Source organism: Mobula birostris, chromosome 2 (genome assembly GCF_030028105.1).
Source record: "Mobula birostris isolate sMobBir1 chromosome 2, sMobBir1.hap1, whole genome shotgun sequence".
Lineage (NCBI taxonomy): Eukaryota > Metazoa > Chordata > Chondrichthyes > Myliobatiformes > Myliobatidae > Mobula > Mobula birostris.
The window spans coordinates 45998672-46022509 of NC_092371.1; the positions used below are offsets into that span (position 1 = coordinate 45998672).

Consider the following 23838-nt stretch of genomic DNA (forward strand, 5'->3'; position numbering starts at 1 on the left):
TTTGATTGTCCACAAACCTCAAAGGCCATTGGCAAACCGGGATGTAGCATTATTCAGCTACACAACAGCCCTTGGGAAGAAGTTGTTTTTCAGCCTAACTGTCTTGGCTGATATACTTCTGTATCTCCTATCAGATAGCACGAGATTGAGCAGACAGTGTCCAGGATGGGATGGGTCTTTAATGATGTTGTGAGCGTGCTGTAGGCATCACGTGTTGTAGATTGTCTCCAAGTCTGGAAGTTGAGTCCCAATGATGTGCTGAGTAGCCTGAATCACCTGTTGGAGTGCATGGCTCAAAACCCTGGTTAAATCACACTTGCAATTTTGTTTTTTATTTCTGGTCGCCTTATTGCTGAGAAGGATTTGGAACCTTTAGATAAGGTGCAGAGGAGATTTACCAAGATGCTGCCTGGATTAGAAAGCAAGTCTTATGAGTTGGGTTGAGTAAGCTAAGATTCTTCTCTTTCGAGAGATTTGAGAGGTGGTTTGATAGAGGTGTACAAGATGATAAAAGGCATAGATTGAACGCACAGCCAGAGACTTTTTTCTCAGCGGAAATTGTGAATACAAGGGGGCAAAACTTTAAGGTGTTTGGAGCAGAGTACAGGGGGCATGTCAGAGGCAGATTTTTTTAATGTGTGGGAGGGAAGGGTTAGATTGATCTTGAAGTACCCTAAAAGGTTGGCAGAACATCATGGGCTGAAGGGTATATACTGTGCTGTATTGTTCTATGTGCTAAGATTGGAACGTGCACATGTAATTAAGGTAGAAGCTGAAATAAATGTATCCAATGATTAACAAAAAAAGTTTTTTTTTTGTTTTCTATCATTGTTTGGAGGGAATAATAATCCACATTTATAAAACTAACATTTTGGTGCTAAGATGGTGCTTAGCAACACATAGAATGCTGGAAGAACTTAGCAGGCTCAGAGTGCTCTTAATATGGTAATGTAATAGTTCATTGTACTACAGTAGGAAGAGTGCACAAGATTTTCATTTTAGCTCACATCACGTTGGCAATTTTGGCTTAATATGTAAGAAAAAGTGTAGGAATACACCTTGCCGAGCGATGCATTAAAACTGCCAGCGACTTACGAATTTCCATGTTTAACTGCACATGTTGTTGTCAGCCTAACTCAGTAGCAACTGTGAGCACTGACAATGTTGTTGTAATTATAATAGCAAATCTCAACATTTCTGCCAGAATAGGAACAAATGACTTCTCAGGGAAAAGAATGCACTTGTTTAAAATCTTAAGCAGCTTCAACCACGTTAAGAGAATTAAAACAATTCAATTTTAAATGGCTTTTCTAAGGTGTTTTTCTAACTATTTTTGTGTGATGTCATAGGGTCCAATCTAATCTAAGTGTCATGCTGGATAATATAGGTGCAGACCTGTTTGTTAATGGCAAGTACAGCTGCACTGTAATGAAAACAAGTACCGGATGACTGCTTGTCCTAAATTCTCAGTCATGGATAGGGCACATGTGCAAAGCACAGAGGGCAGTTTATGATTATATTTCACTTTGGAGTGTGGCGACAAGGAAATTGGACCCATCTTGGTTTGTATTATTTCTGCATTTGTGAGGTTATTCATTTAACTTGTGCAGTGACCTGAAATACACATACACACAACCATGAAGTATTGAAAGCAGACCAAATATCTTGTGATTCCTGAGCTGGAATCACATTGAATGCATTTTTTTCCTTAAACATTTATATATATTTTGTTGTTTTTCACTTATCACTTGTGGGGAAATAGGGCATGAAAGATTGTTCCATTATAATTTTTTTCTTCTTCAATGGTAGAAATTTTGAATTGTAAGTGTCTGTTTAAATCCTGACTCAGGAGACTCATTTAAATCATATACAGTTAAATACTGAGTGCATGAGTAATCAGTTCAGTAATGCATTTTGAGTAGAGCTCAAGGCAGTGCTTGAAGGTACTATATTATTTATATAAAATTTAATAAAACCTGGAATTTCCTGGAGAATATCACTGTGTACATGTATTGACTGGAAACTGAAAGGTGTACTGGTATATTATTTCCCTTAAGGTTAGAGCAATAACAGAGTTAGAACTGCCCAGATCGGAAGGCCAGGGATATTCTTGCACATCGAAGGTCACTTCTGTAAAGCATGGTAAATATTTTTTTCAGTGCCCCAGTTCCAAGTGTATTTTTAAAAGTACAATTTTTCTCAAAGTTGGTGGAAAGCCTAATGTTCCCTTTATGATTTCTCTGCCATTATGCCATGACATTAGTGAACATAAGTGAAAATAGTTCTATGTCAGACATCTGAATATCTACATTTCCTTCTTAGTTCAGTGTTTGTAAGTTTTTTATTGAAAGTAGAACACTAATTCAGATTGGTTAACCTCCAGGTTGAGTCGGCTGTGAAGAAGGTGAATACAATATTGGTATTCGTTTCTAGAGGTATAGAATATAAGAGCAGGGATGTGATGTTGAGGTTCTATAAGGCATTCGTGAAACCACACTTGGAGTATTGTGGGCAGTTTTGGGCCCCTTATTTTAGAATGGATATACTGACATTGGACAGGGTTCAGAGAGGATCCACGAGAATGATTCCAGGAATGAAAGGGTTACCCTATGAGAAACGTCTGGCAGCTCTTGGGCTGTATTCTCTGGAGTTCAGAAGAATGAGGGGGGATCTCATAGAAACATTCCAAATGTTAAAAGGCCTGAAGAGATTAGATATGGCAAAGTTATTAACCATGGTAGGGGATTCTAGGACAAGAGGGCACGACTTCAGGATTGAAGGACGTCCTTTTAGAACTGAGATGCGGAGAAATTATTTTAGTCAGAGGGTGGTAAATCGGTGGAATTTGTTGCCACGAGTGGCTGTGGAGGCCAAGTCATTGGGTGTATGGCAGAGATTGATAGGTTCTTGGTTAGCCAGGGCATCAAAGGGTATGGGGTGAAAGCAGGAGAGTGGGGATGACTGGAAGAATTGGATCAGCCCATGATTGAATGGTGGAGCAGACTTGACAGCCCAAATGGCCTACTTCTGCTCCTATATCTTATGGTCTTATGTCTTATGATACACAATCTTCTCAGGGAGTGCTGCATTGTTGGAAGTGCAAATTTTTGCGCTGGGGTAATAAATTAAGGCTGCTCAACATAAAGATCTTGCTTCCTTATACAAGAAACCTATACAATGATTGGATGGATTGCTGTTATAGTGCTGTACAAAGATAATATGGATATGCAGAAATTGGAGGCAATGTTTACTATATGGTAGCATGAATAAGAAAGACAAAACCACTGGGACTTCTGAGAATAAATCTCCTGAAAATATCTCATAACTTTGTTGACAAGCATTGATAAGATTAAATTCCGAGGTAACCATCTCCATTTGATGACCATCAAGAAGTTCTTGTTTGATTGAATGAAGAGACAAGTGTGGAAGTAAAGTAAATGTTATTTTTATGCTGATGATTGTTAGTATACAGGCTGTTATACTAAGATTGGTACTGGACAATAGAATCCATATGTTTTATATTTAGTGGATAAAGAAATTACTGGATAAATAGAGTAAAACATCTTTTTGGTTGGTGTTATTTTCAAAATAGCAAAATTAAGATTATAAATCCTGTAGGCTTTTGTGTAGCTGATGTAATTATTAGATTTATTTGTATGAGGATTTGTAAAAATAACTAACTTTGTTTTCATGCAGCATTCAGAAATATTATTTGATTTAATACATTTTAATTTGGAATAGTTTTGAATTCTGCGTATTCACACAGGGCATCTACAAACGTTTGCATATGTAGAGGAGAAGTCTTTCAGTGGTGTGGAGAATAGTTGACAAACAACGATCAAGGAGGTTGTTCTTTACAAGCTAGAAACAGGAATGGTTGGGGATGCTCAGTAAATCAGGTAGCAAATGCAGAGAAAAAATCATTTTTAAAATTTTATTTTATTATTTTTATTTAGAGATACAGCATCGCCCTTTCAGCCCTTCAAGCCATGCTGCCCAGCAACCGCCAAATTAACCCTAGCCAAGTCGCGGAACATTTTCCAATGACCGGTTAACCTACTAACCGCCATATCTTTGGACTGTGGGAAGAAACCGGAGCACAAAGAAAGATCTGATGCATTCCATGGGGCTGACATACAAATGTTTTATAGAGGAGGCCAGGAGTGAAATCAGAACTCCATTGCCCCGAGCTGTAATAGGGTCATTCTAACCGCTACACTACTGTGGTGCCCCTTTGAAATTTATTATCAAAGTGCATATATATCACCATACACTACCCAGTGATTAATTTTCTTGTGGGAAATCACATAAATACAAAGAAACACAATAGAGTCAATGAAAAACTGCACACAAAGATGGACAAACAACTAGTGTGCAAAATACACCAAATTGTGCAAGTACAAAAATGGAAAGGGAACCCAGTCAATCAATAAACAAACAAATATTGAGAACGTGAGTTGTAGAGTCTTTTAAAGTGAGTTCACTGGTTATGGAATCAGTTCATTTTTGGGGTGAGTGAAGTTATTCACTCTGGTTCAGAAATATGAGGGTTGACACAAAAACGTCTGATGTCTGTCCAGACCCACTTCCCCACCCACTTCAAAAAGGGGACTTAAGCAAGATAGTAATAATGGGATTACCTGTCTACTTTAGAGAAACATTCAAAGGGGATAACAAAATATCATATCCTTCTTATGATCATTATCCTTCCTGCAATTCTGGTACAATAAAAGATTCTTAAGCAAATACTGTGGAAAATTAAGTAATGTAAATACTATTCACTGAAAAATGGAACTCTGAATTAGTATGTTATAAGCTTAATGATGCAACTAAATCATTTGTCCATATTGCTTACTTTTAAGGAATAGTGATATGATATGTTCATATTATTACATAATTAAAAACCTTTACAAGCACTTTTTTTTTGAAAAATGGATTCTGTAACAATGCTTTCTATACTATTAGCTGTTAGTCATGTGTCCTACCTTAATTGGAAAGAGGATCAAATATTTAAAATCCTGTGTCCATGTTGAACAATCTCTTAATAGTGTAATACTTTCATCCTCCTACTCTGTCCCTACCAATAGAATTTGAATTCATCTGCATTTGAGCAAAGATGGTCATATTTATGGTGGAGCTGTGATATTCCTCAAGGTTGTGGCTCAGACTTGGTTGTCTTTTAGGTTCATAGTCATGGTTTTGGGACCAGGCAGGGATTTATGGGGCATCTTATTGCTTAGGGACAGGGATGAAGGGGAATTAGAGGCCAGGCAGTAAATGAAGTCAGGAACAGGAGCCAGTGGTTGGAGTCTATGTCAGAGCTCTCTGTGGTCCTTTGAAATTCTTTAACCAAGGGAACTAAGATGAGGATCCATCAAATATATTCAAGATGGGGACTGGCTAATATTTGAAGTACTAGGCAGTTGAGGAGCAATGGAAGAGAGCAAGAAAGTGGCACTGAGGCCAGGATTGGCTAAAGCCATCATATTGAATAGTGGAGTGTGTTTGGAGAGCTTGCTCGCCTTCTCTATTTCTATTACTTATGATGATAATAATATGCTAAGTTTAATTCTTTTAAACAACCATTAACTGCTGTTTTGGAGATGGGTGGTGTAATTTCCTATTTCTAGTAGCTTCCATTGCAGAACAATGGATTGGTCAGTAGTTTCGATCAGGAGGATTCAAATAATTGGGCTGTTTAATTCTAGTGTAACACTGATATTTCAAACTGAACAATACATTAAAGTTTAAAATTGTTTAATTAATATCTGGACCAGAAGTCCTAATTGCCGTGTGTCAAAATACATTAACTGATCTTGATGCACATCTGATTATTTTTCTTCTCAAATGCGTGTGCAGAATTTCCAGCATTAACTTGGAGGTTATTAAATTATTTACAGATAGTGCAACAGACCTTGCTGCCTGGCTCCTTTTATTTTGCAAGACTTTTAGGGTTAATGGCAACCTAGCTTTGAAATCAATTTTTAAATAGTATGATACTTTGTGGAATAAAAGCACAGAGTTCTGCAAAAAACAACAAAGAGAATTTACGATGCTGAACTTAAGTTGTACCACTGAAAATGAAGCTGTATGTTATAATTTTCAGCTATACCATTGCTTATGCTGGTGACCAAAACACCAGTTTGTTAGAAGTATGGATTCCTACTAAACTGCATTTTCTTGTAAATCTGAATTATTCTTTGAAATTTTATTAAACAAGATGGAATATAATGAAATGCAGTTTGCTAGAATTTCAGAAATTTGAGTAAATGACTAAGTCCTAAGTATGCTATTTCTGGCAGCAAGGATCTGCGTTCAATTTTTCCATATTGCTGCATTCGAATCTCTTCTTATGAATGAATTGTCAAAAGTGGTTCTTCTAATCGTACATTGTCTGTGTTTAAGGAACGTAAAAAGAGCCCTGTGGATATGCTGTCACATGGCTTGAGACTGTGATCAGGTACTGTCGTATGATTTATTCTTGAGGTTATGATGAAGAACTTAAAAATATCTTTAACTTGCAGTTGAAAATTGCAGTAGGTTATAGATAAATCCTCATAATAAAAGTTTTCATGTAGAATAACATGAACATTGAGGAAAAACACATGCATAAAAATGGTTGCTTTTTATTCTTGTAAACCATTCTAACCTACAGGATAAATAAAAGGTGTGTGATTTTAATTTAAATTCGTATTGTAAAGCCATTTTATACCCGTAAGAACCATTGCTCTCCAGCACCTAGGCTTGTAAAATTACCTTAGTTTATCTTTGCTGAGCTGTAGCGCTTTATCACTAAATCAATAGAGCAGCTGAGGAAATAGGTTCCCTATGAAACTTGATGCTATGCCAGTTATTGTCAGGCGCCCAGGTTAAACTGCAGTCTTTTGGAGTAGGGGGGAGGGGATGGAAGGAGGATCACTGTGTACTTAATTCTTGTCATAAGGACATTGGTTTGAGTTTGTATATGGGAGAGGGGGAGGAATGTGCTACCAATTGTCTAGCAGAAATGTCAAGGAAAGGACAAAAGCATCAGGAGCAGAGTTCAACTTTGACAGCGAGGTGGCTGATTCCAAGATATTTGGTCTTATTCGTCCTTGTGTGGTATGCCAACCCATAGTTTGTGGGTGGGGAGCATGCAGGGAATGAACAGAGGAGAAATGGGGCGGCATGGTAATGGAGTGGTTAGTACAATGCTTTACAGTACCGGAGATCTGGGTTCAATTCCCACAGCTGCCTGTAAGGAGTTTGTACGTTCTCCCCGTGACCGCATGGGTTTCCTCTGGGTGCTTCAGTTTCCTCCCACATTCCAAGTGCTTAGAAGTTGGTAGAGTTATTGGTCATTGTAAATTGTCCCATGATTAGGCGAGGATTAAATTGTGGGATTGCTGGTTGCTGCAGTTTGGAGGGCTGGAATGGCCTACATTGTGCTGTGTAAATAAATAAAGATGAAGTGAATCCTGTCTGGACTCTTAATTGAGCCAGTTGTATCTGTCTTGATTTATTTTTCTTTCTATTCTGACATCTGGGCAGCATCCTCCACACTTCGCTTTGACTCGCTGCTGATGAGAGCTATAATTTTCACTACAGTTGTTTCTTGGGGTCCAATTCTTTGCCTGAAGGAACAGCATTAAGCCCAGAGCTCAGCATGTGACCTTGCACACAGCAGAGTGGTGAAGGGCACAGCATGAAATCACTGTGCAGAGTACAAAGCTTTTTATTGGGTCTCTAGATGCCTGCCCCACCTTTATCCCCTTGTGGAATGATGGAAGTTGCTGCAGTATCTGGAAGTGAACTGGAAGGTTGAGGAGAATGGTGCCTCGAGTGGGTAATCTAACATTTTTGACAGCTCGTGTTTTGAGACATTCAGTGATCTGGCTATGCATGGGACCCAGTGCCATGGAGACATTAACATCTTTAATGATAAATAGCTAGTTAGTATGTGTATAGTATACCCAGTGTGAATATACTGTCACAACTGGAACAGGCCATTTGAAAGAAAATACTGCACTTGTTCTGCTAAGGGATTAAATGTAAAGGTAAAGCTCTTCAAATAAACATGCAGAATTGTTGGAGGGAGAGGGAAGGTGAAAGAGGGAAGTCCACACACAAGACTTCTTTTTTCATAATCATTTCCCTAAAGATATATCTAAGTCAACAATGGACTTAATGTGTGCTTAATTTTCTCCACTGCTCTTGCAGGATAATACCATCTAATCATGACCACTGTTTTCCTGCAGTGTCTATTCTGCCTAGTTGTCATGTATTAATAAAGACAGTGAGATCACACAGTACATTAACTTTCTGTTCCTGTATTTCATTCACGGCTTTTTAATTTGGATTTTGCGGGTCTCTCCCACAAACACCAGAAATGTGTCTATGTTTTAAAATCACTGTGCTGCTTCAAAATATTTTCACTGAGTAACTAATCATGGCAGTTGGAATTTTAAGTATAACCTGGGCACTTGAGAAATCCAGTACTGTAAAAAGAAATGGAAGAGTCTAGGGCAGGCTTGCCATCCATATGCATGAGGCTTCGAGACAGAAAATCAGTGGGGTCTCTTGAGGACTGTGAGCCTTCTGATATGATCTTGTATTTCTTCATTATTGCTAATACCCCACCCAGAGGAAAAGGAGAACTTGCTCCTCTAAATGCTCATAAATGGAATAAGTCATCTTGTTTTCTCTGCAATGCTTGCAAAAAAAAAGCTGAAAGAGTGTTATTGGTCAAAATGCTCATGAGGATTTTAGCAAGGTGAATTTGAGTCTTCTGAGATGAGAATTAAAGAAACAAAGTGTTTTAATTCTATCATTGCCTTTGAGGTAGCCGAGCACTGCATTTTTGTATCTGTGTCTATATTGCAGGTAGAAGAAATAAAACCTGCAACTATATGTGGAAACTTGTAGCCAATGTCAACTTCTTGTCAGATCCATATGGAAATGTGTGAGAGGCACTGCTCATTTAACTTGTATCTATGCAGAGGAACAGGCTAGCCACTAGTTCCCCTTTCATCTCCAGCAGCTAGGAAATCAAGCTACACTGGCAGCTTAAAGCCTTGCACAGTCAATATCACCTGCAACACCCACACAGCCATTCCTCTCCGTAATGAACTGCAGGCTAAGAAACTATTAATAATACAGGTTACGGCTTTGTTGTTTCATAACACTGGTCATGTTGTGAACCAGCAACAAGACAGATGTTCCCTTTCTAAAAGAAAATCTTCCCTGTAGTACTGTAATGTACTTACTGTGTTGCTTTTGGAGTAAATCTTGTCTGTGAAATTTCTGGAAGCAATTTTTCTGCTTTCATCTCCTTTAATGCAGCAGAAACTTAGCATTTCTGTGGAATATATTTTATATTTTTCATCTTAAATATGTTTTGTTTATGCAGTGTTGCACATTGTGTTGGCTGTATATTGGGTTTGCTTACTATATAAATTACACTGTAACCCAGCATTTCCTTTTCCTTGAACTCAAAATGCTTGTACTTTCCAGGAGATGTAATTAGGCTCATAATTTATTAATTCATTTTATTTGCTTATTGAGATACAGCGCGGCATAGGCTCTTCCAGTCCCTTGAGCCATTCTGCCCAGTATCCCCGATTTAATCCTAGCCTAATCACGGGACAATTTACAATGACCAACTAACCTACCAACTGGTACTTCTTTGGACTGTAGGGGAAACCAGAGCACCCACAGGAAACTTACACACTCACGAGGACAACATATAAACTCCTTATAGGCAGCAGCAAGAATTGGACCCTGGTCACCTGTACTGTAAAGTGCAGTGCTGACCACTGTGCTACTGTGCTGCCCCATTGATTTGACTGGTAATAGATAACATTTTTTGACGCTATGGAGTAAAATATCCTCTTATATTGGTGCAGATGGAATTAATACTAAATTGTAAGGGTTTTGATGTGCTGATAACACTAGAGCCATTTGATACAATAACATTTATGCTGCTTTAAGTTCTCATATCTCCACCTTAGGAGACTTGTATGTGAACTTGTTTTGGAATAAATATACCAATTAATATTTTGCTGATCAACAGCTCAACTTCCTCAGGTGTCTAAAGCAAAATGGCATGTCCCTGTCAACCCTAAATGATTTTTATCAAGGCACCATAAAAGGCATCCTATCTGGAAGTATCATGGCTTTATTTAGCCTCTGCTCTGCACATGACTGCAAGAAGCCACTGTGAGTTGTGGACACATCACAGGAAGCAGTATTCCCTCCATGGTCTCTGTCTATACTTATCGCTGCCTTAGTAAAGCAGTCAAAATAATCAATGTTCCCACCCAACCCAGATATTTTCTCTTCTCTCCTCTTCCATCAGACAGCAAATACAAAATCTTGAAAGCACGTTACCACCAGGCTCAAAGACAGCTTCTATCCCACTATTGTTGGACTATTGAATGGTTCCCTAGTATGATAACGCCACAATCTACCTCATTATCTCCTTGCACCGTATGGCTTACCTGCACTGCATTTCCTCTGTAGCTGTTATACTTTATGCAACATTGTGTTAGTTTTACCTTTTTCTACTCGATGTACTGTGTAATGCACAGCATGAAAGACTAGTTTGCACTGTATCTCAGTATCTGTGACAATAATAAGCAATTCCAATTCAAAAATTATTGGTCTTCATCCATAATCTAACAATGAGCATTCTCAGTTGGAAATTGTGGATTATGGAAGTAATTTTAACCTATTCTACCCAACAGTACTATTTACCTTCAGTTCATCTCAACTTTCTAGCAAGGTCTGTGCTTTCTTATGATTACCTTCCTTTCTTTCTCACGTACTTCTTCTAATGCCCTTTTTTTGTCCTTCCTGGTCCTCCACATACTCTTAATGTACAATAGGGTAGTTTAAGAGACTCTTTGATAAGTACATGGAGCCTAGAAAAATAGAGGGCTATGGGTAACCCTAAGTAATTTCTAAAGTAAGTACATGTTTGGCACAGCATTGTGGGCCGAAGGGCCTGTATTGTGTTGTAGGTTTTCTATGTTTCTACTTCACTGTCCTTCAGAACCTTTGAGCTTCCATTTTTGTTTGAGCAGTAAGTGTGATTGACTCTGCTGTTATCATTTACATGTTTACTGGACCCATCGTTGAATCTTTACCTTACACCAATATCTTTGCAGTCTTGCCCTTCACCCGGTGCAGATTAATGTCACCTCATCTTTATTCCTCCTCTCCTTTTTCACTCTGTCCCTGGACATGCCTCCTTATTTCCATTTTTTAGAACCAATATTACTTTTCATGTGTACCCTTCCCCTTCCAACCCCAGTAACCTGCTTCCCCAACACTCTCTTCCCGCCATACTCATGGAGAACAATTACTCTCATCTCCTCTGTCGTGTTATCATTCTTACGTTTCGTAGTAATCCACCTGATGTGGATCTTTCCACAAACCAAAAATCAGTAATTCCATTTGGTAAAGGAACTGAGCATACATTGAAATAGAGTCATCTCCTGGATTTAGTTATAAAATGTGTTTATTTTTATTTTAAGATTTGGAGGTACAGCACGGTAACAGGCCTTTGCAGTCCAACACACCCACGCTGCCCAATGACACCTATGTGATTGATTGATTTACTAAGCCACACAATCTTAGGAATATGAGAGGAAACAGGAGCACCCAGAGGAAACCCATGCGGTCACAAGGAGAACATACAGACTGCAGCAGAATGAAATCCAGTTGGCTGGCACTGTGATAGCATTATGTTAAAAACAATAGAACATAGAGTGGTGCTAGATGGGAACAGGCCCTTTGGCCCATAATGTTGTGCTGATCAGATAAACTAGTAATGAAGTGGCCAGTGAAGCTAATTCCTTATGCCTAAACACATCGTTCCATTTTCCTCACATTCATTTGCCCCTCATGTATCTACCTCAAGCAAAACCCCAAGCAGTGCATTCTAGGCACCCACCACTCTTTGTGTAGGAAAACTTGCCCCTTGCATCTCCTTTGAAATTACCCCTTCTCACCTTAAATGCGTGCCCTCTGATACTATATACTCTGTAATCATAAATAATTTAAAGTTTTGTATTTTTATTTGTTTCTAAGTGTCACCAGGACTTCTGACTTAATTTTCCTGATAGCGTTTTTTTAAAACTATCAACTTGTTTTTATTTTATTGTCTCCCAGTCTCTTTATTCTACTTCTAAGAAGGTGTTAAGTTTGGGGTAGAAATTCAGACTTTTTTTTTGATCAAACTACTGATTAATCAATTAATCAGGCAGTTTATAAGTTAATTGATAACAAGGAGTTAGTTTGTAGTTATCATGTCTTGATGCACTCAACCAGATGAACTTGAGATCAGAACTGAAGCTGCTGCGCAGAATATTTTCCTTTTTAATTTGAAGTAGAATGTTCTACTACTATGGTGTTCAAAAATTCCTGTTTAAGTATGAAGCTATTCTGATATTTCCTTGGTCACCTGTCTCCTGCAAAACAAAGCTACCAAAACTTAATTTAGAGGCATTTTAGCAAATTATTATAAGCTGACTAATGAGCTCTTTCAGCCTTAAATATGATGTCTCTCAGTTAAATTGAGGCATGTATTTTGGATTCCAAAATTATAAATCAAGGTAGAAAATAGACATAAATGATAATTGCAACTAGCTGCAAATTAGCTGTTAGAGACATAAGCTGATTAAAGAACACAAATATAATTGAATTAGTTCCTCATTGGAATGCTATAAAAACTGACACATGCTTTCAAGTCAAAAGTCAAATTGTTTTTAGAAACTGCAGTACTTGTATTCAGGGAATGCGGCCTCAACATTTCGTTTGGTTATTCCCTGAGGGTTCACTTTAACAGAAATGTTTGTGTTAATGGAAAATGATGAAATGACAGCGCTGCAAATCCAAAGGACCTTGTTCCTTTTTGATTCCAACATTTTGTATTTCCACTTGTGGTGGAGTTTTGTTTTAGGAAATATGACCTGAGGTGAAACAGTTATGCATCAGATGATTAAGAGGCCAGGAAAAGAGAAACAATAATTACTTGGCAATAGAGACCAGGAAATAAGTTACTTTGTAAATTTTTGCACTGTTCTTATAAATTTAATTACATCTTAAATACAGAATGTAGCTATGTTATGGAAAAAGGTAATCTCTTCGTTTTGTTCAAAGTGGATTTCAGTTTTCATGTTGAATAATGTGAAGATTTATTTATGGTTCATCTACGCATCCAATATGTTTGTTGTGGAGGCAAGAACTGTCTGCATAGCCCACCAGTATATCCTTTTGAAATACATCAGATGAGCCACAGATCTTCTGAGAAATCAATTTTTTTGCTTGTTTGTTTTTGCAGCTAGAGTCCACAATAATCTACAGATTCAGTGTATCCTTCATTAAGCATCCATTTATATGTAACTATTCTATGCCTTAGCTACAAATTTACAACAGTTCCTGTGTGATGAAACATTCATTATTTAAGCTCCTCCTGCATAGGATTACAAATTTTCTATGATGTTTATTTGTAATGTTTTTCAGCTGTTTCTGATTGCTCAAGCCATCTCATTAAAATTCTACACACTTAAAGGAAGAAGTGTTCTTTCCAAATTACCAGGACTGAATGAAGAAACAATGTTTTGTCCTTGATGTTTCATATTTTGGTTTCAATATTTTCAGTGCCTAATTTTGTAAAGATTTGTTTTGATCATTTGACAGTTTCTGTCAGAGCTTTTTGTGTGTGAGACTATTTTGGGGATTTCTGTATTCAATTGTAAATCCTAAAGTATTTTTAATAAAAGCAAAAATAAAAATGCAGATACTGAAAATACAAAGCAATAGCAGGAGATGCATAGGTCAGTCAGCATCTGTGGACAGAGAAACTTGAGGTTTTTTATTTAGAGAATGAGGTTCATATTGGGAATGTTTTGTGGGGGAGGAAGCGGTGTTAGATACAATCACTGTTTAAGACATATTGTGATGAGCACATAAAAAGGCAAGGTATAGAAGAATATAGACCTGGTGTGGATAAATGGAATTAATATAGTTAGGTAGGAAGGTTAGCATATGTGCAGTGGTGTATGGCCTGTTTATGTCCTATACATCACTATGCCTCACGAACATTTCAGGTTTGTATTCTAAAGAAGGTGACTGATGTGAAAATTTATTTTCTCTCTCCAGAGCTACTGCCTGTGCTACTAAATATTTCTAAAATGTGTGTGTTTTTTTTTCTTTTTGCAGACATCCCACCCTGCAAAAATTCATTTCAGGGAGATAGCACCATCAATTTGCGGGAGGCTCCCGGGAGAGGTGGGATGTCTGAAATAGAGTAGCTCCTTAGTAGCCAACCAGCTAGTTTAAATAACGTTAGCTATGCTAATGAACGAATGACACCTGTTAAACTCACCTCAATGTGTCTTTTACAGTCTTAACCCACCATGGGCAATAGAAAAGTCACTGTTGCAAACAGCGCAGTGAGCAACACTGTCATTATTTTTGACCCCTATTAGGCAGGGATTCACTTTAGTGTAGTCTGCGGTGACGTACGTTTTATATTTTCTTTTTTTGGAACACTCTCCCATGGTGCGCTCTCTCTCTCTCTCGCTCGTGCGCGCTCGCTCTCTCTCTCGCTTTCTCGCTTGCACGCTCTCGCCTTTGTGGTCGCTCTCGTGCTTTCTCTCTCTCTTGCTTGCTCCCCCTCTCTCCCTCTCGCTCACACGCTCTCGCTTGCTTGTTCTCGCGCTCTCTCTATCTCTCTCTCCATCCCTCCCTCTCTCTCTCTCTCTCTCGCGCTTGCTTGTTCTCGCGCTCTATCTCTCTCTCTCCCTCCCTCCCTCTCTCTCTCTCGCTTGATCTTGCTCTCTCTCGTGGTCGCTCTCGCGCTTTCTCTTTTGCTTTCTCTCTCGCGCTCTCTCGCTCGCTCTCAAAAAAATTGATTTTCGTGTCATTGTATATAACTTGCTGGCATCAGGGAGCCACTATTAATATGCGGGAGACTCCTGGAATTTCCGGGAGACAGTCATACTTTATTGATCCAGGGGGAAATTGGTTTTCTTTACTGTTGAACCATAAATAATAAATAGTAATAGAACCATAAATAGATAAATAGTAATATGTAAGTTATGCCAGTAAATTATGAAGTAAGTCCAGGACCGGCCTATCGGCTCAGGGTGTCTGACCCTTCAAGGGAGGAGTTGTAAAGTTTAATGGCCACAGGCAGGAATGACTTCCTATGACACTCTGTGCTGCATCTCGGAGGAATGAGTCTCTGGCTGAATGTACTCCTGTGCCCACCCCGTACATTATGTAGTGGATGGGAGACATTGACCAAGATGGCATGCAACTTAGACAGCATCCTCTTTTCAGACACCACCCTGAGAGAGTCCAGTTCCATCCCTACAACATCACTGGTGGGATGTCTGTTTTTGTAGGTCTTTGGTTTACTTACATTTTGTTTAAATTTTGCCTATACAGTAATCTTTTATTGATTTGATAAATCAATTTCAAACTATAACAGTCTCTACAGAACTGCAAAGAGTGCATGTCCCAGATGGTGAGGGTCTTGATGTTGTTCATGGTGAGGGGGGTTGTGAGTATGATGGAGCTGGCTGAAGGTACAACGCTCTGCACCCTACTGCGGTCCTGTGTTTTGGAGCTTCTATACTGGGCTGTGATGTAAGCAGTCAGAATGAACTCCTTTGTACGTCTGTAGAAATTTGCATGTCTGGTAAAATACCAAAAATCCTCAAACTCTTAATGAAGTCTTGGTAAGTTTTGTTAAGTGAATGTTAAACTTTGAAATCAGGAAGTAGCCTACTCCTAAACAAACAATGATGTTGTTTGGTTTTAAAATGCATAAATGCTGTAAACTTGCAGTACTTCCACATCAGTTACCCTGAATCATGCTTGGACATGTGCTTCAGAGATGTTGAATATTTTAATAATAATATGTCTTATTGCCAAACAGCTTGGGATGTATAACATTTACAGCTGTGGCCTTTCACTTTTAGTTACTATTGAGTTTTTTTTCTTTGAGAAGTGGAAGTTATGTTTATTATAATCCATTTTCTTCTCTATTATTGTACTGTATGACTATACTTAATACTTGGCTAGTTTAATGCCTCTGGAAGGAAATGAAATGTCATTCGGCCAGGCTCAAATCTGAGTACAGCAGCTTCTGGTTGTATTCATTTGGCTCCACTGACTTCATCAGGACAATATTGGGAGCTCTGTACAACTGATAAGAACATAAGAAATAGGCAACACACATAAAAGTTGCTGGTGAACGCAGCAGACCAGGCAGCATCTCTAGGAAGAGGTACAGTCAATGTTTCGGGCCGAACCCTTCTCAGCCCGAAACATCAACTGTACCTCTTCCTGGAGATGCTGCCTGGCCTGCTGCATTCACCAGCAACTTTTATGTGTGTGGCTTGAAATTCCAGCATCTGCAGATTTCCTCGTGTTTGCGATAAGAAATAGGAGCGGAAGTAGGCTATCTGGCCTATCGAGCCTGCTCCGCCATTCAATAAGATCATGGCTGATCTGGCCGTGGACTCATTTCCACTTACCTGCCTTTTCTCCATAACCCTTAATTCTCCTACCAGGCAACCTTGTCTTAAACATATTTACTGAGGTAGCCTTCACTCCTTCATTGGGCAGAGAATTCCAGAGATTCACCATTCTCTGAGAAAAGCGGTTCCTCCTCATCTCCATCCTGAATCTACTTCCCTGAATCTTGAGGCTATGTCCCTTAGTTCTAGTCTCACCTACCAGTGGAAACAACTTTTCTGCCTCTATTTTATCTAACCCTCTCATAATTTTATGTTTCTATAAGATCTCCTCTCATTCTTCTGAATTCCAGCGAGTACAGTCCCAGGCAATGCAATCTCTCCTCAATGTCTAACCCCCTATGGAATCAACCTTGTGAACCTCCTCTGCACTGCCTGCAAAGCCAGTATATCCTTCCTCAAGTCAGGAGACCAGAACTGCATGCAGTACTCCAGGTGCGGCCACACCAGTACTCTGTACAGTAACAGCATAACCTCCCAACTCTTAAGTTCAGTCCCTCTAGCAATGAAGGCCAACGTTTCATTTGCCTTCTTGATAGCCTGCTGTACCTGCAAACCAAACTTTTGTGATTCATGCACAAATACTCCCACTTCCCTCTGCACAGCAACATGCTGCAATTTTTTTACCATTTAAATAATAATCTGCTCTTTCATTTTTCCTTCCAAAGTGGATGACCTCGCATTTACCAACATTGTACACCGTCTGCTAGCCCTTGCCCGCTCACTTAACCTACCTATATCTCTCTGCAGACTCACCGTATCTTCTGCACATTTGCTTTTCCACTCAATTTAGTATCATCAGCAAACTTAGGTACACTGCACTCGGTTCCCTCTTCCAGATTGTTAATGTATATCGTGAATATTTGTGGGCCCAGCACTGATCCATGCAGCACACCTCTCACCACTGATTGCCAACCAGAGAACCACCCATTTATCCCACTTCTCTGCTTTCTATTGGTTAATCAATTCTCTATCCATGCTAATACATCACCCACCCCCCCCCCCCCCGATTCTATGCATCCTTATCTTATGGATAAGTCTTTTATGTGGCACCTTATCAAATGCCTTCTGGAAATCCATGTAAATAACGTTCATCTGCTCCCCTCTATCGATTGTTCTTGTTATATCCTCCAGTAAGTTTGTCAAACAGGACCTGTCTTTGCTGAATCCATGCTACATCTGCTTGATGGATCGATTTCTTTCCAGATACCATGCTATTTCTTACTTAATGAGAGCCTCAAGCATTTTCCCAACTACAGATGTTAAACTAACTGGCCTATAGTTACCAGCTTTATGCCTGCATCCTTTTTTTTTGAACAGTGGTGTGACATTCAGCATCTTCCAATCCATCTGGACCTGTCCAGAGTCCAGAGAATTTTGGTAAATCATCACCAAAGCCTCTACTATAAACTTATGCTATTTCTTCCAGTATCCTGGGATGCATTCCATCAGGACCAGGGGACTTGCCTATCTTTAGTCCTACGAGTTTGCTCAGCACTACCTCTTTAGTGATAGCTATTGTATCGAGGTCCTCACCTGGGGTTGCATCCATAGCATCTCTCTTTGGCATGTTAGATGTGAGCTCCACCATGAAGACTGACACAAAATAGTCATTCAAAGCCTCAGCCATTTCCTCATTACCCAATATCAATTCCCCCTTCTCATCCTCCAAGGGACACACATCAAAGTTGCTGGTGAACGCAGCAGGCCAGGCAGCATCTCTAGGAAGAGGTACAGTCAACGTTTCAGGCCAAGACCCTTCGTCAGAACAGATTCATCCTCCAAGGGACCTACATTCACTTTAGCCACCCTTTTCCGCTTTATACAATTATAAAAACTTTGCTATCTGTTTTTATATTTTGTTCTAGTTTATTTTCATAATCTAGCTTCCTTTTATTGCTTGCTTAATGGTACTTCGTTGCTTTTTAAAGTTTTCCCAGTCTTCCAGCTTCCCACTACTTTTGAAGAATTTGTGTGCATCAGCTTTTAGTTTGATGCCTTATTTTATTTCCTTCGTTATCCAAGGTTGGCTGTCCCCATCCTTGCTTTTAAGTGGAATATACTTTTGTTGGGCACCGTGAAAAATCTCTTTGAAAGTCTTCCACTGTTCCTCTACTGTCCCACCATATAACCTATGTCCCCAGTCTACACCACCCAAATCCTTCCTCTTAAACAGAGAACATAGAGCGTAGAATAGTACAGCACATTACAGGCCCTTCGGCCCACAATGTTGTGGCGACCCTCAAACCCTGCCTCCCATATAACCCCCCACCTTAAATTCCTCCATATACCTGTCCAGTAGTCCCTTAAACTTCACTAGTGTATCTGCCTCCACCACTGACCCAGGCAGTGCATTCCACACACCAACCACTCTCTGAGTAAAAAACCTTCCTCTAATATCCCCCTTGAACTTCCCACCCCTTACCTTAAAACCATGTCCTCTTGTATTGAGCAGTGGTGCCCTGGGGAAGAGGCGCTGGCTATCCACTCTATCTATTCCTCTTAATATCTTGTACACCTCTATCATGTCTCCTCTCATCCTCCTCCTCTCCAAAGAGTAAAGCCCTAGCTGCTTTAATCTCTGATCATAATGCATACTCTCTAAACCAGGCAGCATCCTGGTAAATCTCCTCTGTACCCTTTCCAATGCTTCCACATCCTTCCTATAGTGAGGTGACCAGAACTGGACACAGTACTCCAACTCTTTTAAAAATCAACTTCCCACTTTAATTTCCAAGGGTGATCTCTGGCTGATGGATTTCACTCAGTGTTCCCATGTCTTTCCCCTGTCCTTAGTTATGACAACATTTGCATTCCTGAGAACTGTCTGTACTCCATACAGTTTGCTTAGGACAACCAAGAGAACTGTGTAGCTAAACCAGGGCTTTTAACTTAACTGTTCAGATTTTGCCACAAACCAAGTTTCCACATAGCAGAAGATGCCTGCAGCAGCTGGCAAGTCCAACTTGCTAGTCTTCCTAAAGGGCGTACATAAAATGGATATTGGAAACCAGTGAGGATGTGTATGATATTTTAAAACTGATGAATGGTATGGACTCAGTGTCCTCTTTATGTGCTGGAGTGGAACTCAGTGTGATCTACTGCTATAGCCCATCAAATTCAACGTTCCACATATTGTGCATTCAGAGATGCTCTTCTGCACACCACATCTGTAACATATGGTTACATGAGTTACTGTCACCTTCCCTTCAGTTTGAACCAGTCTGGCCATTCTCCCGGACCTCTCTCATTAGCAAGAAGTTTTCATCCACAGATTGCCCTCAGTGGATGTTTTCGTGGGGTTTTTTTTGCACCATTCTCTGTAAACTTTAGACTGGAGACTATTGAATGTGAAAATCTTAGGAGATCATCAGTTTCTTCGATATTCTAATCACCCTGTTTGGTACCAACAACCATTCCACAGTCAGAGTCACTTAGATCATGTTTCTTACCCATTCTGACATTTGCATGTTTACAGCAGTAATAATCAAGGACAAATTGCACTATTTCTGCCCCATGTCCCTTTCTCCTTCTGTGAGGATTCTTAAACATAATTAGATAGTGCATTTCCTAGCAACCTCACAAAGGCTCTAGATTCCTTTTCGTAGAGGGTGCTGTACTCAAAGTAAAATGCCTATTCGGAAAAGAGCCAGATTCCAGAATTGGAGGCCAAATGAGGAAAGGGCTTTCATGAAGCTTAATGAAACAACAGCGGAAAAATTCCAAAGGGTGTGGAAGAAACAAAATGGGAAAATAGTTCAAAGTTCAAAGTACATTTATTTATCAAAGTGTATATGCAGTTACACCTCTTAAATTTGTCTTCCCCACAGACAGTCACGATAGAAGAACGATGAAACCAATCTGTCCAAAACTAAACATCAAACATCAAACTCCACCACCCCAGTGCAAAAAAACATGCAAATGGCAAGAAAAAAGATCAAAAACACAGAATATAAAATACAAAATCAAAAGGCATATTTCAGTATAGCCCAGCGCAGTGTTCATTATCTGCAGGCTGCCCCAATTCAGAAATCACCCAAAAGTAGAAACAAAAAAGAAAGATGATAACTAGAACTCATCATAAACCGGAGAGTCCAAATCTTGAACTTGCACTGGTTAAACTTTCTATACATGTGAAATACATGAGGGCAAAATATATTTGGTTGTGGTTTATTGTTGCTCTGTTACTTTGTGTATGGTTTTCTTGGACTTGAGTGAATCCAACAAGTGTGGAATAGGCGCATAGAGACATCAGCCCCCCAAAAATTCTAATTAGATGATTTTTTAAAAGTGAAAATCAACCTCCCATTTTTATTTGCAAGGTGGACCTCTGGCTGCTGAATTTCATTCAGTGTTCCTATGTCCTTAGCTATGACAACATTTACATTCTTGAGAACTGTCTGTAACCCATATAGTTTCCTAAGGACAACCAAGAGCACTGTGTAGTTAAACCAGGGCTTTTAACTTAACTGTTCAGGTTTTGCCACAAACCAAGTTTCCACATGGCAGAAGATGCCCACAGCAGCTGGCAAATCCAACTTGCTAGTCTTCCTAAAGGGCGTACATAAATTGGATATGTGTAACCAGGAAGGATGTGTATGATATTTTAAGAGGTCTAACTCATTATGTGGACCTAATCCAACTAATCTGAGAAGAAACAAAACATGAATCAATGACATTCTTGTATACAATATTAAGTGAAAAATATACTGGCACCTACAGGATTCATTTGATATATTTGGATATTGGGGTGTTTTGAGACTCTTCTACAAAATTTATGGTGAATGACTCAAAAGATTTCATTTGCCTTGTCTCTCAGGATATCACAAGGCATTTGACGGCAAAATGACTTGCTAGAAAAGCAGACCCTGAGATGACTCTATCTCTGATGCATAATCTTCTCTGCCTTTTGCTGTCAAACATAAAACACTAAATACTCTGCAGATCTCTACTGCTTATAAAAGGAAAAATGCATATTTCATGAATTATAAAACTATGAGGAATGGAATAAACAAAATGTGGGTAGTGGAGATAATAAATATAAAAAGTAAACCATATTAATTTAGTTTACAAAGAAAATGTTAGTTTTAATATCTTATGTGATTGCTATGTCAATTGAATATCCCTCATAGATAAAGCAGAAACATTTAGAAATGTTTCTGCCTATCCCCTCCCTGCTTCCCCTCCCCAACCCCTTGATCTTTCCCCTTACTGGTTTTTCACCTGGCACCTACCAGCCTTCTCCTTCCCACCCTCCCCCCACCTTCTTTATAGGGCCTCTGCCCTCTCCGTCTTCAATCCTGACGAAGGGTCTCAGCCCAAACCGTTGACTGTTCGTTTCCATGGATGCTGCCCGACCTGCTGAGTTCCTCCAGCATGTTGTGCGTGTAACATTTAGAAAAATTGGATGCTTTTATTTTTATTCTCAACAGACTTCCTCAAAACAGGAGAAAAAAACCCAAAGAATGAATGACAGAAAAAAAACATAAGAACCCCAAAGCCTCCTATTACTCTACCATGCACAAGCAGCGTCAACCTCCCTCTCCCCCCACTTATTCTAGCATAAAGCATTGGCATTCCCACCTCCCACCAGGCAAGCAAAAGCAAAGCCCCCATCTACAGTACATTAAAAACTAACTGTGTACTCCAACATTTCGACATCCCATAGGTGCACATTTACAAGTGAGAGACAGATATCACTCTTTCCACGGCCACGGGGAGACAACAGTCACTATTTCAATGTTAGTCTGAAGCATTGTTTTTTTATTTTGAATTTGGCATTTATAAAGCATTCATAAGTGTTTGCAACTAGCAAGCATTCTTATCCTTTACAGTAGTTTTGAGAATGTTTTGGAAGTTATCTTCAATGCAGTAAGTTTTGGTTAGTACCTTGGGTGGTTTCCACTGGAGTATTTCTGAGTTCAGCATCATCTGTTACCAGATGTGAGCCAATGAAATGAACAAGTTTTTTTTTGCAGGATAAAGAAATTTTGACAAAATTACTTTGAGACTTTGTGTTATTCGATTAGTAACCTAGAATCTTGATGAATAATTGAGCATGTGATCAAATCCCCATTCAATTACAAACGTTTGTAGATTCCACAACTTATTTTTACAGGACCGGAGAGTGAATGGAAACACAATCCCCAATCAGGAAAATATGAGACTGCTGGAAGAACTCAGATAGTCAAAACAAAATCAGGAGAAACATTAATGTGAATTTATCAGATTGTCATGAATAAGGATATACCCAAGTGTGAATTTCAAAGATACGAGGAAGGGGATTGTCATTAACATAGGCATTAGCCAAAAGTTAACAGTTTAAAAAGCTGACATAGTGATATAAAGTGATGTTATACAGGTGTGAATTCACATTGCCCTGCTTTGCACAGCCATGTTTTGGCTTTTATTGACAGTAGCTCTCTTTGACAGCCAACATTCATTCAAAGATTCAAGATTTACCATTCAAAATTGTTTAATGTAATTTCTAGTGCATGAGTGTAAAGGAGAGCAAAATGATTTTTACCCCTAATTTAATTTAGCACAAAAAAACGCAAGATAAAGAACCCAATAATAAAAAATTATAGGCATCTGTTAGTCTCATGAGATCATGGATTTGCACCTTGGAAGGTTTCCAGGGCACAGGCCTGGGCAAGGTTGTATGGAAGACTGGTGCAAGTCTCCCCTCTCTACGCCACTGATGTTATCCAAGGGAAGGGCACTAGGGCTGATACAGCTTGGCACCGGTGTTGTCGCAGAGCAATGTGTGCTTAAGTGCTTTGCTCAAGGACACAACACGTTGCCTCAGCTGAGGCTCCAACTTGCAACCTTCAGATCACTAGACTGACACCTTAACCACTTGGCCATGCGCCAACACAATAATAAAAGAAGAAACACATAGTACATAGCTTATATACATACTGGGTGGACTGTACATTCATAAAGTGACGCTCGGCACAGGAGAGTCTGTACACAAGGTGACTTTGACAGCAAATGATAACGTAGTTATGGTCGGGTGGATTAGTGGGTGGAGGTGTTTGTCAGCTTTACTGTTTGGGGAAAACAATGGGTTTTGAATCTGCTAGTCCTGCTGGTGTGGATGTTTCATAGTCCCCTCCCTGATGGGAGTGGGACAAATAGTCAATGAGCAGGTGGATGGGATCCTTCATGATGTTGCTGGCCCTTTCCTGGCACCTTTCTGTATCTATTTTATCTTAATAGCAGGTAGACTGGTGCTGGTGATGTGTTCATCAGTTTTGACAAGCCTTCCTTTACACCGCAGTGCATCTTCTGTGCAGTGTTAGGA

At 39.4% G+C, this 23838-nt stretch overlaps 1 protein-coding gene across 1 annotated transcript in view; it reads left to right on the top strand.

Moving 5' to 3' along the window:
- Positions 1-23838, top strand: part of LOC140186220 (cadherin-4-like) — a 753218-nt gene that overhangs the window by 157885 nt on the left and 571495 nt on the right. The window lies entirely within an intron of this gene.